Source organism: Nothoprocta perdicaria, unplaced genomic scaffold (assembly GCF_003342845.1).
Source record: "Nothoprocta perdicaria isolate Ctin4 unplaced genomic scaffold, notPer1 scaffold_13, whole genome shotgun sequence".
Classification (NCBI taxonomy): domain Eukaryota; kingdom Metazoa; phylum Chordata; class Aves; order Tinamiformes; family Tinamidae; genus Nothoprocta; species Nothoprocta perdicaria.
In genome coordinates, this window is record NW_020454427.1 from 2,452,036 (window position 1) to 2,467,033 (window position 14,998).

At 43.4% G+C, this 14,998-nt stretch overlaps 1 long non-coding RNA gene across 1 annotated transcript; it reads right to left on the minus strand.

Annotated features, from left to right (window-relative positions):
- Positions 1-11: 11 nt before the first annotated feature.
- Positions 12-2,332, minus strand: LOC112942584. Its single transcript, XR_003248408.1, has 3 exons — positions 2,261-2,332; positions 1,731-1,824; positions 12-806 (listed from the first exon to the last, which is right to left on the minus strand). It is a non-coding gene; the product is annotated as an uncharacterized LOC112942584 (long non-coding RNA).
- Positions 2,333-14,998: the final 12,666 nt, after the last annotated feature.

The window sequence follows — 14,998 nt, forward strand, 5'->3', positions numbered from 1 at the left end:
TAAAAAAAAAAAAAAAAAAACACAATGTATAAATATTATTGCCATTAAGTGGAACCATTATTGACTTTAAATCATTCTATAAAAGCTCTTAGAGCAGGCTTCACAGATACTAGATTTCATGGAAATCCTTCACACTGTCGAGCGCTATTTTGGGTAACATAAACGCCCAGAGTTCTCTGTGTACTTAGACACCACAGAGCACTATTAGCCTGGCCCCTCTCTAGCATCTCCCTGTTCTTCTCCAGTTCTMTTGTAGTTGCCCATTTTCATCTTTAAAGAAGTAACAACAAACAAAAGCAGTGGGACTAAAAGCAAGCAAGCTTGGAATCTGCTTCAAACAGTTTTAGAGAAATTTGTGTCCGAGTTTCAGTTATTTTTGAGAACAAAGCTTGAGGAAAAAAGCATTTTTTTAGCCCCCATTACAGGCCCGGGGTTTTTAAGTCACTAAGAATGAGAGTATCTAAAAACTCAGTCTCTTGCTCTGAWGGAAGGACACGATCTTCAGTACAAAGAAGTAGCTTTCTTGCCAACCCATCCACAGGGTGATTTGTGTCTGAGAAGTCACCTTTCTCACACACTTGGAGCATCATTTCCCAGCAGGATTCCCAGAGATGYCCCCCACGCGGGGCTCGCTTTACCTTTGGGAGGCATCAGGAGCGGGTGGGAAGGACAAGTGTCCACAGGGCGCCGCTCACCAGAGCATCTTCCCGTGCCGAGGCCAGAGCCCAGCACCCGCAAGGTTCACCTCCCTGTGTCCGTGAAGATCCAGCGTAAAACTGCCTCTGCCTCTGCTCTTCCTCAGGTCCCTATGGACAACAGCAATTACTGTTGGTCAGCAACCAAGTCATTTAAATGGCAGAGAACTGTGTAATAGTTTTTAAGGCTTCACACATACCACAGGTGTCAAAACCCAGCAGTGCAATGCTGCTGTTACAGAAACTTGGGGGGACAAAATTATGTTTTTAAAAGCAAGGTAGGAGGCTCATGCAGAGGCAGAACTACATTTAAAGGCCAGAGTTTAAGGGCCAGTTCTTGCAAGACGAAGTTCTCAGGTGTTGGGTAACACCTGAGCCCTGATATTAGCTAATCTCTGCAAGACTAACACAATTTCTTTGTGCTCTTTTGTTAGCATACGATCTTGTAATTACAGATGTACAGAATTTTTCCATAAAACCCTTTACCTCATCCAGTGCAGGGGCAAAAAAAAAAAAAAAAAAAAAAAAAAAAAAAAAAATAGAAAAAAAAAGCTGAAGAAACACAGGAGAGCTAAAAAAAAAAAAAAAAAAAAAAGTTTGTACAATCCAGCTTCTGCAGAAAATAATTTACTTTGAAAGATGAGACAGGGAATTGCAGGCAAAGAAAAAGTTAGTTTCACAAGCAGCAGAGTAGAGTATCAGCCAGTAAGTCATTATTACTACCCACTTCTTCCTTGATAGGGTACTAGATTAGCTGAAATAAACCTTTCATTGGTGAGTTACTATATAATCCATCTTTTTAGGTACCTAACTTAAATTGCTTTGTGCAACAGAGCTGCTTGCTTACTCTGTTGCATGAGCACTTGTAAGGTAGACCCAAAAATGATTTTTTGACTTTTGTGTTCCTTTGGCCATCTTCCCCTTTGCAAGGAATTTTTTAAGCACACATTGATTTCAATGGAGCATTACAAAAATAATTTTGGTTATCCTAATAACAACCAACAGAGTAAGCCATGGAGAAACTAGTAGCTTTACCTTCAAAGCAGAACTTAAACACCATGCAGCAAATGAGACCAAGGGGCACATACTGCATGAGAAGGTATAATATTACTGAAGCAAGAACCATCMACTGTGAACAAGGAAGAGAGAGGGCTTTACATTTATGTGGTTAAACACTACCGCCTGCTCACACTTACAGTGGAGCTGAATTAATAGCACAGCACAGTTTGGCTCTTGGCATGTCCTGAGTGCTTGATTTTACAAGCTTCATGACATTCTTCTAATATTTCTCCGAAGTAAGCATTTGATATAAATATCATAACATTTTTTCCCCCTCCCCCTCTTAAACAAACACATTTTTTACTATTTGGACACAACACCCCACTGCCTACTGAACATCTGGCCTTGGGAGAGCTGCCYGTAGAGCTTTGAAGTTGTTGTCTTAATCAGTTCAATGACTTCTCTAGCTTAACACTGCAGTAACACAGTGCCCTTGCTGCTCCACGATGCTCTCCCAACCCACCAGGCCACTCCGCTAGCCCCAGCCTAGCAAGACACTGACTTACTTCACACAGCACAGGAAAACACATCAAGCTRGAGTGAGAAGGCCCAACCACCACTTCATCACACTTGCAGCACAGCAAAAATCTCATAGAGGCCTGAGAGGGCACATGCGGATAAGAGAGGGCCATCCCACAGCACAGCTGTGMAACATATGCATTTTACTAGGTCCTGATGACTCCTGATTGCTCTCTAGTTGTTTCAGCTGGTTGTTGCACAGGACCCACTTGGAAGCTCCATAGTCCATGCTCTGGAGGCAGGGGAATTGCCACTCACTTCTCTCTAGCAAGAGCTTTGGGAGAACTATTAAAGCCATGTTTTTCCATTCCTTATCAAGCTGTGCTGTAGTGTCCTAACAGTTATTCCTAAGAGTGTCCCAGTCAGCACAGCTGACTAGCAGTAACAACCTCCTCTGTGCTGCGGTCAGGAACKGCAGCGGCCTTGCTGAAATCAAGGCACACGTGCTGTGTATCAGCTGCTCCTAATGGKTATTTATACATTGAAGCTGTGTCACAGAACCATTGTGGCTGGAAAAGACCTTCCAGATCATCAAAGCTGACTGTAAACCCTTCAACACCAGGCCTRCTGAGCCATGTTAGTTAGGAAGTTAGGCAGGAAAGAAAGGCCTTCTTTTCCATGCCCTGGACTGCTTCACCAGCCCTCTGGTGGACAATTCAGCTKCCCTTGGCCTGATGGGTGACCTGGGTTTAGGTCTGCAGCTTTCCATAAACTGGGCTTTCTCAGGCCCTGTCAGATATCACACGGATAATAAGGGAACAGGGCATTTTCCATMAAGTTCCCTGGTTGGGGATTTTGCAGATACGGCCACTGACGTGGCCGCTCCTGAGAGGGTCCCTGTGCGAGGGCAGTGTGCAGCCCTTCTCACTCCTCAGTGGCACTGACAGACCAATACCTCCAACTGCCARAATGCCTCTTTCCTTTACGGGTGGCTAAGAAAGTGACCCCTCCACGAGAGGGGCCAGGAGCCGCTCCGGTACAAGCCTGGCAATGGGGATCCAAGGGATGGAAGGGCGCAGYCCTGGCTCTTCCGAATGACCACAGCCAATACATCAATGCACAAACATTTATAAGCTGTGGTGTTTGGCAGCACTGCCCTGCTGCAAAACAGCCACAGGGTAAAGGCAGCACTTCAGAGTAGCATTGAGCTTTCTTCTTGTCTAAGGATGACCACCCAAAATCCAAACCCTAATCAATAACGGTGCATGCATTAAGGAATTGCCAGATTTGAAGGAACTGCTTATGCTAGATTGTATATGTTTTTCTCTCTAAAAAGATAATCAGAGCTGGCAATATTTTACTGATGGGTGTTGCTTAAAAAAAGAGGAAAGAATATTTGTATTTTTCCTTAGTTCTTTGGATCGTTTCCCATTTAACAGCTACAGGGGAAATATCGTTTGGAAATATATGTATCAGTTGTGAAGAATTCACAAGTTCCTTTTATAGCAACAAAGACAAAGCATGAATGGTAGCTTCTGCATGTACCAGACTTATTTGTGGCTTTGTACTTTTTGATGTTAGTATTCTTTCTGCTCTCAAGTCAGGTTTCGAGAAAATTTAAGTCATAGATCATAAGTCTGATACTGCTACTTTACATTCCAGGCCTGAAAGCCAGCAGACATGTAGCGCTGGAACAGGTCTGAAAAGATCATCTAGACTATTCCTCTGCACTATGCAGAAYGCAAGGGCTGCCTAACCTTCCCCAGCAGGCCTTGTCCAACCTGTTCTTAAAAACCCTCCACTGAAAGTGACGCTGACCACTTATGATTATGCCATGAGATGGAACATGCTAATCTTTGCAAAACGTCGTCAGCAGAAATTTAATATTTTCCTGAAGATCATTAATGACCTCATTAGATAGCGCTGTACTTAGCAATGGTCCCTGTGGAATCACACAATCCATAATTCATTTAGTTACYGCTCACTTTTGATGACTACATTTTGAGATCTGTCAGCTAGCCATTTCTTAAGTCACTTGCTAAACGCCTTGCTCGCTATCCTATCCTATAGCACGGCTTTGTAATCAGAATGCTATGTGGTGCTAATATGCTGCAGAAGTCCACGGTATCAGCTGTCTGCCTTGATCCGGCCTCAGCTCTTGACCAGGAGTGTTTAATAAGTCTAATTTTTTTTTTCCAAAACCTTGCTGACTATTTGTAATCACAGCTCTTCCGTTCTCCCTTACATCCCTGCGTAGGCAGCCGAGACAAGTGATAACAAGCTCACCAATTTATAATTATTTACTCCACTTCTTCTAATCACGGCACCACTTTAGTGCTGTGGTGGGATTTCCAAGACATAACAGAGGTTACAGGCAGTGGGACTGGGATCCCTGTAGACAGCTGCTTAAGGAGGCCCTGCTGCAGCTGAACAGGGACACAGCAGATGAAACCAGATTCATGTCCTTGCTTGTCCAGCCTCCTCATCCCCAGGTGCCTGGTGACCCAGCAGTGCAATAGCTGCTCTGCAGTGCAGTTCCTCCCAGCTCCACACACGGTTCTTGGGCTCCTTTYGTGCAGGCTCATGTGCATGAGCACGAGCCTGGCTGGCTGCACGGAAACTCAGAGCCATGCGGGGCTGCCTGCCTGGCCAACACACGAGCGCGGATTTGGCCACAGCCATCTGCTGCCAAAGGCAAGAGGTAACTGCTGAGTTTTCCTTAATGAAATGAAAGCATTAACAAGGTCTCTCTTCTCTGCCCAGACGCTGATTGTCACAAAATTTGCAGGAGTTAATATCTTTTGAAATATCACCTCCGCCCAATTGGTGAGAATTGGTCTGTGGCATCAGAATATTTGGGCAGGAGCTGGCAGGCTGAGATCGTTTAAGCTTCATTTCTGTAGGAAATCAAGCCGAAAACTTTCCTTCCTCCTAAATGTTATTTTACATCCCCCTGGTTACTGACAAACTGAAAAGCACTTTATTGTTCTCATGTGAGATCCAAGGACAGCTTCCCACTGCCCTTAAAACACAATAAATACTTACCAAATCCTTTTCTTACCATTAACAATGTAACCATCATCACCTATTCAGCACCAAAATAATTTCTTGGGCTGAGTTTTTTCCCAACTTGAACATTGCTCTCCTGTGCTCAGCTCCCAGCTCCATGTGCTCTGTTCTGTGGATCCTTCATAGACCAATCCTCCTTCATTAGGAAGGACACCTGGCACCCAAGTGGGCCCACAGAGCCCAGAACGAGATGCCTTAAAGACTGGCACCGCAGAGCCCYAGAGGGCCCCAGTCCTTTGTGGATTTGCTCTTGAGGTCCTTTAGAAAATGTGCCCAAATGGCAAGCAACTTATTACTAGAATATTATTCAGTGAGTCATGGTGGGATTTTGGGAGGGTGAGGAACACAAAAGGCACTAGCTGACGGCAAAAGCATGTGAAATCCTGAAGATAAAGGGAAATTTCCTCTATTGTGCAATGGAATTTGTTTTTTAAAATTCAACCATTCTTTCCAAAATATTTCAGCTCCGCCTCCCACCCTGCTCTACTGTCACAATTACAGCAGAAAGCAACTGCAAAAAAATGAATAGTTGTTGCTAATGCTGTTTCTTATTCAGACCCCTTTTCTGCCTGAATTTTCCTGATAGAGCAGCACACTGAACTAACCTTGAATTATGACATATCAATGACTTTTTTTCTTAAAGAAAATTAAAGAATTATATATATCATTCACCTCATACAAAATGTTTGCTGCTCTGGGACTCTCCAAGTCCCAGTGTGACAGCATCAAAATGCTCTTCCCAAAGCAGGTCTGGCCTCCACATAGAAACCCTTTAAGTAAAACAGATTATGTAATGCATTTTTGGGAAAAAGCAAAAGTCAGGATGTTCTTGACTTCTGGGAAGGTCAAATGGTAAATTTGTAATGCTCCTAAGTGGCAGGCCATGATGTCTGAGAGCTCTTAACCAAAGCATGCCTCAGTCTTCTTGATACAGGACGGTGTTTAGAAAATTCCTTCTGTAGGAACTAGTCCTCCCCTAGGATGTGGTAAGTGAAGTACATGCTACAAAAAGATTGAGAATGATGGCATAAACTTGAAGTTTACCAAATATGCCATGTGCATTACCTGTGAATGTCCAGCCATTTTTGAGTCATAGGCAGGACATGCCCCACACTTAGTTATATTTAAGCCTCTTTCAAAGTCACATAAGGGCCTTTCTTCCTAAGGACCTCTACAAAAGCCTCTTGCCACGATGGATGACTTATCTTCTGATTGCACTAACAGTGGACATGGACATTTTGGGGATGTAAGCATGTTCCAGCTTTCCTTCCTTTCATTTCCTTTCAAAATGTTCCAGAAAATAGAGAAGCATTATTTTCAAACATTGATGGTGAAAGCTAAGATCCTAAGATTTAGGTTCGCAAATAGGAAACATATAGGAAAGGTCAAGATGCAATCTTAAGCATCTAGTCTATGCTCTACAAAATTATTGGTAATTACTATGAAACTATAAAGTCAGCATTTTTAGCAAAGTAATTAGAAGGTTTGTCTTAAGTATTAGCTACCACAGCATCCTTCACAGCAACAAAGGGCCAGTGACTTTGTAGTGGGACGAATGAATGTATAAGATGATTCTGTTAATGAAAGGGTTAACTATGCCCTTCATTTCTCCCTACAAATTCTGAGTGCTGGGGATGACTGGTGTGCTGGAGAAGGTGTAGTACATCTGGCCATTAAAATGTGGCTCCTGAACCCATTCTAAAAATCCACCTTCAGCAAGCACTGCTGCTCTTTCTCATGGGAGCCAATTGGTTTTTGCTTAGGTTTTCCTCTTTCCCTGCTTGCTTAGGCTCAAACCCAGAAATCCACATTCCCTAATCCCTCTTCTAGGCAGTCACTCATCGGCTTTGTTTCCTCTTCTCCAGAAATAGAAACAAAAATTAAGGGAGAGCAAAGCAGTAAGGAGTAATCAGTAAGAACACGCAGCATTTGTGATGGTCTCAGCATTCAACTAAAGAGGCAGAGACTTTCCTACAGCAGTATCCTAGCAAATGCAGTTGTTACAATAAATGCTGTGTTTGTTTTAAAAATAGGAGGAATTTTGCAAACATTAGGATTATTAGACATCTGCTTTTGTGGAGTGGAAATCAGAGCTTGCAGGCCATTATTTTTTCCAGGAGCCATCAGAAAACTCAAAATGCTTTACAGAAGAGGCAACTTCCTTTGCAGATGTGGACACCACGGTACAGGAGGGAGGGCGACCTCACAGCCTGTGGGCACTGCTCAAAGCAGAGCCCAGAACAGTTAGCTGGGGAAGAAAAGGGTGGCCAGGGAGATCTGGGCTATGAAGGTAGGAAACAGCTTAGTGAGCTCAGAAGAGCAAGATCAGAATCCTATATAAGATTAATGGCATTTTGAAGCTTTTAAGTCAAATTGTAAATTAAAGCGGTTAACTGATTGATTAGTGCTGTTGCTAGTAAGGAATGTATTTGTTAAAAAAAAAAGTTATAACCTCTGATCAAAGGAGAGCATGGTAAGATGGCRCTGACTGGTTCCTTCTCCCTGCACTGACTGATCCACAGCAACCCAAAGTCCTGAGAGAGGGAGCAAAGTGGAAGGATCTGTTCTTGCTCCTGCCTATTTGTGAACTGAGATGATACAGGTGGGAAGAGACCTAATCTCACCCAGAGCAGACCAAGAGAGATGAAGACATCCCTCTCACCCACCTTCCCTGAGCTCTGGTGAAAGTGAGGGCACAGTTTCAATCCCCAGTTAGTGGGACTACCCTTGCCTGGGTTGATGGAGTAGGTAAGAGAGATCTTGTAGTTCTTTTTATAGCCTTGTTAGCTAGGACACCTGTGCCTAGAGACACACGCGCCCCTTCCAGTTTACCTCACCCCAACCTGCTTCACCCCATCCCTGCAAGTCTGAGAGCATAAGCGGGTTGTCGCAGTGGATCAAGACAAAGCACCACGTGAGCTCTGACACGGTACAACCACAGGCCTTGCTCCTTCCCTTGCCAAGGCTCACACGTACTCACATTTCTACATATCAGCTCATTTCTGTGTAAAGCTGTGGGCATTATTCCATCACAGGCTGCCTTCCAACATGGGGCTATTGCACTAGGCAGCCAGTAGCTGAATTCCTAAAAGCATTGACGAGGAACATGTCAACGCCCACGTATAGAGGGACCAAGTAGGCCTCACATTGGAGCCATGATCTTTTTAAGCATGAATGACTGGATGAAACACCCTGTGAACCCAGTGAGCTCTGCTTGTCGGCCTAAGCCAGGCTTTGCGGCCCAATACTTTATATTCTCCCTGCCCAAGTGCCCCTCCATAGCAGTATCAACCCAACAGCTCAAACAGGGAGAAAAGGATTGGAGGAAAGGATTGCAGAGGCCATGTGTCCTCTCTTGGATGGACATAAGCAGTTCCTAGTGATTTCCGTGGCATATTGCTTTGTTTAAGTCATCCTCATTTTTTAGAGGTAAAGGGAAGCCCTGTAAGTTGGCAACAGGTGATGAAAGGATCAATTTTGGACTGATTTTGCAGCACAACATAAATCTGTATGGAAACCTGCAGTCATCTACAAAGACCTCTGGGCAACACTTTTTTCCTAAAACATGATGGGTTTTTTATTGTACTCTTAAATGTGGCCTGGAGTGTGTCGTACCCTGCCCTTTCTCTAGTTGTGAATGGCTGCAGTAGCCTCTATAAGCACCCAGAATTTGTGTCTACCTCTTGCTTTCAGATTTTTCAAAGCTATCCCATCCCATCCCATCCCATCCCATCCCATCCCATCCCATCCCATCCCTGGTTTTCCACTCTGGATAAATCAAATCTTGGATTTTCTCTGGCCCCTTTTGGGGGCTTTCTGCTTCCTTGCCTGCTCTTTTTTCTCTGTGCATCAGTGCTTGTGTCACATGGCCCTTGGCCACAGCAGCATTCCCCTGTACTACCCCTTGCCACGTCCCCTCAGGATACAGCCATTAGTAATTGCTTGCTGGGCCTCAAACAAGGAGCTCTTCTTTGAGCACAAAACCCACACTTAGCATTAACAAGACCAGCAAGGATAACAACTCCTGCCTGAGCTGATATCTTGCGGGTAAAGGGAGGGCTGCTGCAAAGGCTTCCCTCTGTTCATCAGTCACAGGTCTGAAATATCTGAGAGGGTTTTATAAAATGTGCATAAACTTGCAAAGGCTTGAATATTAAAATGGAAATGACTCTGTTGGATGAGCCATCTTTCAGTTGTTGTGCTTGAAAGATTGCTACATTTTCAATCATCAAGTCATGAATTTGTCAAAATATGACAAAAATTAGGTATAACATCCATGGTAGAAAGAAAAGAAACACATATTTTAATGCCAAATGGAGTATTTATTTACAAAAAGAACTTTATACTGTTGCCAAATGACTAGTCCTATAGACTAATGCAGCTCCACTAACACAGAAGGTTCTTTTTACACCAATTTCTACAGTGCAATAATAACTCCTCGTACTTTTAAATATATTTGATCAAATGCCTCTGAAAGGCTGSGCGTATAGCAGGATGCACAGCATTTTAATGACAGCAAGAGGTAACAGTATGGAAGAACTGCATGACCACCTTGCCCATCCCAAGCTCCCCAGCAAGCAGCAGGACATGGTGCCTACTGGGGAAATCCAGCAGTGCCCCAAGTGATGCAGGGGTCACGCAGAAAGACCCTGCAGGAACAAAAAGCAGCTTAGCTTGTTAAGCAGCCAGTGTTTCTCATCAGATGTAATTCTCACAGTTACCTCTCTGCTGTTGCTGGTACAAAACAAAAAGGGCTAAAATGCTCCTCAGAGAGGATACATTTATCAAACCTGGAGTTTGGCAGAAAAAAAAAAATAAAAGTGCTATCCACTCTTGTATTTCTAAATGCTCTGAGACAGATCAAATGTGGAAAAGCAGAATCTCCTTCCAATGCAGACATCTACTCTATTTACTTTTCTGTCAGCCCTAGAATTCGGCAAAATAGAATACAGTTTCCCTGGAACAGAGCCCAGGGAAGAATTGGTGAATAGYTTATATTTTATAACAGTACCTTAAGTCTTTGTTATTAGCTATACATTTGGAATAGGACATTTCCTGAATCCTCACTTACTGCCATAGCCCTACAGCATTAAATCAAGCTTTAGGTTTTTGTTTGCTTGTTACTTTGGGAATTTTCCTTACWTAAAGGTGGAAAAATAAAATAACAAAAGACTCTTGTTTTGAGGAAGGAAATGGGATATTAACCATTGAATTATATTTGTGTATATAAATATATAGTATATGTGATAGAATAAATATATGCRTACCAATTAACACCTACAATTTATTTTGTATGGAGCTTTTTGATTCTCAGTAATGAACAAACTTCTTTTGTGTTTTCTATTAAAGAAATAATTAAAATTTACAGTGAGTATGACTATTACTATTTGATGTCTTATGCAAGACCTTTGAGTAGAAATACTGTGCCTATCAAAAGAAAACATTCCCTTGGTATTTTAATTTAAATACAACACTTTGGATGGCTTGAATTGAAGCCGGTTGGATTTCTTTTACTTTGGATGCATTCATTTTTTTTCTTCCTTTTTCTGTAGCCTGCATTCTTTTGGAGTGTCAGGGGCTGCAATTTGTTTCACTGAAGCCAAAAATGTGGTTTTGCTTTGTATACTTAGCACTAGTTTCTATGTAAGATACACACTGGACAAATCTCAAGTAAAGGTCTCTTCCAGCAGAAGGTCAGACGCTTGGTGCCTTTTCCATATGTTCTGAACCGCGTTGCTGGCGGACTGCRTGTTGAAAAGGAGCTTTGAGAAAGAAGCTGAGACTTACTTGCACATCTGGAAATGCTGATGGKCAGTTAGATTCTAAAGCATTATGGTCATTCTCTACAGCAACGATTCAACATACCTTCGAGGCAAAAACAGCGATTTCCAAATGCTCATGACATTCCAGTGGTCACTTGAAATGAAGAGAGAATGGATTTAAAAGAATCTAGCAAGTGACCTTACACCCTTCAGAGTCCCTGTGCGCTGCTTTGCCAGGGTCTTCATTTTTACGTTGCTATTGCAGGAACACAAAACACTTTTGTTGTTGTTGTTCCTGAAATTGTGAATGTGATTTGCATGGTGAGCCACCTCCTGCAAAAAATCACGGAAAAAGCAAGACAGAAAAACAGTCTCAGGCAAGAAGAAGCTCTGTTCTTCCTTATGAACTTAAAGAGAAATGTGGATAAACAGAGCAAGCAAATTGTTCTATGTGCTACCAAACAAATGAGAAAACATCATGGCTTCCAAGAGGAGTATATCTACAGAGATAAAATCTCTTTATTCACAAAGCTGTATGTTTTATGTACACTGCTCCTACAAGCTCTTTTCTCATTTCAAGAAAGTGTTGTATGTTTATGCAGTCTCCTGGAATACATAGGCAGGACATATGGTGAGCATTTTTGGACCATCAATCAGACTCTAGTTCATCAATCAAATCTCTGCAATGTAAATACTGTCCAAAGGAACAAGGTTCTTTCATTTCTTGATATAAATTGCAATCTTATTTATTTAAATAGCTGCAGTTTCTACTCAGGATACATTTTCATATTTTTCAGCGAGGGTTTTAAAAGACATCATATTTGAGTAAGGATAGAAAAGCACCTCTAAAAATCAAGCTCCCTACCTCACAAAATATAAAAATGAAGACAGTCAAAATTGTATGTCACTTTAGTTAACTTTTTGCCAAAATCTGCAAGGTCCTCTGTGCTTTCCCAGATATTTTTTATTTCATACTAGGATCAGTGATTCCCACTTGATTTTACTTGGCTTGCTTGCTGAGCTCTTTTAATTTGTATTTGACATTGAAGTGATTTTCCTGAAAATATTCTATCTAGGTCTGTGTCTTATTTGCAGCTAATCTGCTCATCTGTTTTTCTAGTATTGAAAGGTCTTGTGCTCATGCAGAGCCAGCAYGTTACAGGAGGTCAATGGCTGTATTCTGCAGTCAGCTGAAATCAGGTACCTCCAGCACAGCCAGGTGATGTGGGAGCTGGTGAGCACAGTGCCTTGGCTGCTGTAAGGTGTTTGCTCAGGCTGCCTCCGTTTGGGGACACTGTTGTGCACCACAATGCAAAATAAACTCCATTTCTTACAGACTYGCCTTCTTAGATATAGCCAAGCTTTGCACTCTTGAGGGCGAATGAAGAGTCTGGACTGATAAGATCTTGATGTGTTGGGTGATCTGCTGCTGCCTTGCGGGTCTCTGGGGAAGGTCTTTTCCCTCTTTGGGAAGGTTATCTGCTGCCAGAGGTTTAATGGGCAACAAAAAACGGGCAGCAGGCAGCTTCAGCTACCCAGCTGTAGCTGCAAAGAGCTGAGCAGGGGTTTGCTGGGTGAGTGATCCCTTTGGCCTCAGCAGAYCGCCTGCAAAGTTGGCTGCAAAGCTGTCAGCTCTCAGCTGGCTCCGGCTCGTGCCACTTTCAGTGAAYGCAAAGCTCAGGTGATGTTTTCTAAGACGCAGTGTGTGCTTCAAGGAGAAAGGTAAGGCTAAGCCTGGCCTTGAGATAGTGCTCCTCTTCTCTTTAGCAAAAGCCTTGCTTGGAGGGTCAGGCTGTCTTGTCCCTCTTCCCCTTTGCACTTCTACCTTAAAAAAAAAATCTATTAAAATAAATGTGAGTTTAAAGAATGCTGAAAAGCTCTAATGATAACCTTTAAGTTAGAGAGTAAACCGTTCTAACACTGTGTAAACTGTATTTTAAAATGACCGCTTGTAGTAAATAATTTGGAGTGTATGTAAACAGGAGGGGTATTTTTTTTGGCACGCCAGAGCAGTTGTTTGTGAAACGCTCGTCCAAGCCTCTGGAGAAGCTGCTGGTGGAGACGTCGCGGAGCTGCAGGGAGGCGTCCGGCTCCGCGGGGCAGGGACAGCGGAAGACTGCACCGGAGGGACCTTCTGCGGGAGCTGCTCYGGGGCCCGAGTCCAAGCCATAAATTGCATAAGAAACCTCTGAGCAGTCCCGTAAAGTCGTGCGAGGGTAAATCTCTCCTTTGTGCTAGGCTTTCTGTGCTGAAACCAGCTAGGCAGGACACAGCTGGCCTCGCTCTGGGGCCAAGTGTCCGGTTTTCTCCACRCACCACGCTCTGTGTGTGCAGTGCGTGGCCCCTGTGTACCCCAATTGCAACTAGGGGTGGATCCAGCACCGGACAGACATTCCCCAAGGCTTCTGTTTCAGGTGATCTCTTCCTTTACAAGCTATGGATTGATTTTAAAGGGCTTTAGTGTAATAGGCTTATCCCTGGCCATGTTTAATCCATTAATCTTTTCGACATGCATTAGTTTGCTAAGAGGAAAGGCCAATTCAGGGTGACAGTGAAAAAGAGACCACATTCAAGTAATAATTGTTTCCATGTCAAAGACCGAGTCCTAATCTGCGTTAGGGGTTCCTTTTACAGCTCAGCACAACTGGGAGCACTGCTAATATCTCAGCCRTTATTTTATCTAACTCGAGGATTGTAGGTTTGAGGCAAATTAAAAAATTATTAACTTTTAGCTCTGATTCATCTTTGAGAGGTTTCCTCGCTGTCCTGCACCTCCAGACTAGACTAGGCTTGCTGCTGTCACCCCAATGCCAAGGCCACTGCTGTTGCCACACAAGATGAAAAGCCAGCAGGTAAATTCTTGAGAGGTGGATGGGATTTCCAAGTATAACTTCAGGAAGTTTCCTATTATCAGGGATCTAAGCATTTAACAAAGAACAGATGATTGATATTAATCACCCTGAAGTAAACATGTAATGTTCTTGATTACAGTATTGCATCTGGTCTGACTCAGGCCTTGCTAACATGTTATGTTGTTGAAGAACAGTTCCTTCAGCTGGACTTCATGCTTCACCGTTGCCAGCAATGCCCATTTCCCTGGAGTGTTGTGCCTTCCAGTGGTAAAACTGATTTTGAATTAYGACCCAAAAGATGAGAACAAAAGCATGCGGAGACACAGGGCAAGACCCAATAATGAATTAGGTCTCCAGAAGACAGCAATTGAAAACTTGTGACTTCCAGGCCTGATCCAGAGCAGGATTCTCAGACAGAGGAAGATCCAGGCTTCCTATYAACATGTGGTGAGAGTCACTCACCCCAGAGCAGAGTTCAGAGAAACCTCTGCAAGTTTGCAGCACACCTGGGACCTCAAGGGACCTCAACAAAGAACTGTTTAGTCCTAGATGTTAGTTAGGATAAAGCCCTGAAGAGTAACCTATTGGAACAGAGGAGCGATTGGAAATGTGTAGGAGCTCCAAGCACCTTGAAAATCCAAAGGAGAGGAAAGGCCTTTGTTTGCTTCCAGGATGGGAGAATAGCCGAGCAGGAGATTGGGGGRTTGTCCTTGTGGATTTAGGCTCCTATACATCTCCAAAATCTTGCTCAAATTGCTTCAAATTGCTCAAAGTGGATCTAGATCTCATGGATCCGACCTTATGTGGCTTGCTGAAGACACCACACAAGAACTCCTGCTCTGTATGTGCAGTGCCCAGCACAGCCAGCCTGCCTGTCTCTCTGGGCTGAGTGAGAGCTTTCTGTGGCCGAGCACGAGACATGCTGTGCTCCAGGGAGGGCTGGTCAGCTCCACACACCCCAGTACCACACAGAGGAGCCAAAAACTAACATTCAGCCCTAGAACAGGCAGCAGTGTCCAAGCAAACTAATGGGAAAAACATGATTACGCTACACTCCTGAACATTGACTACAATACAACCTCTCATTGTAGAAAACCAATTC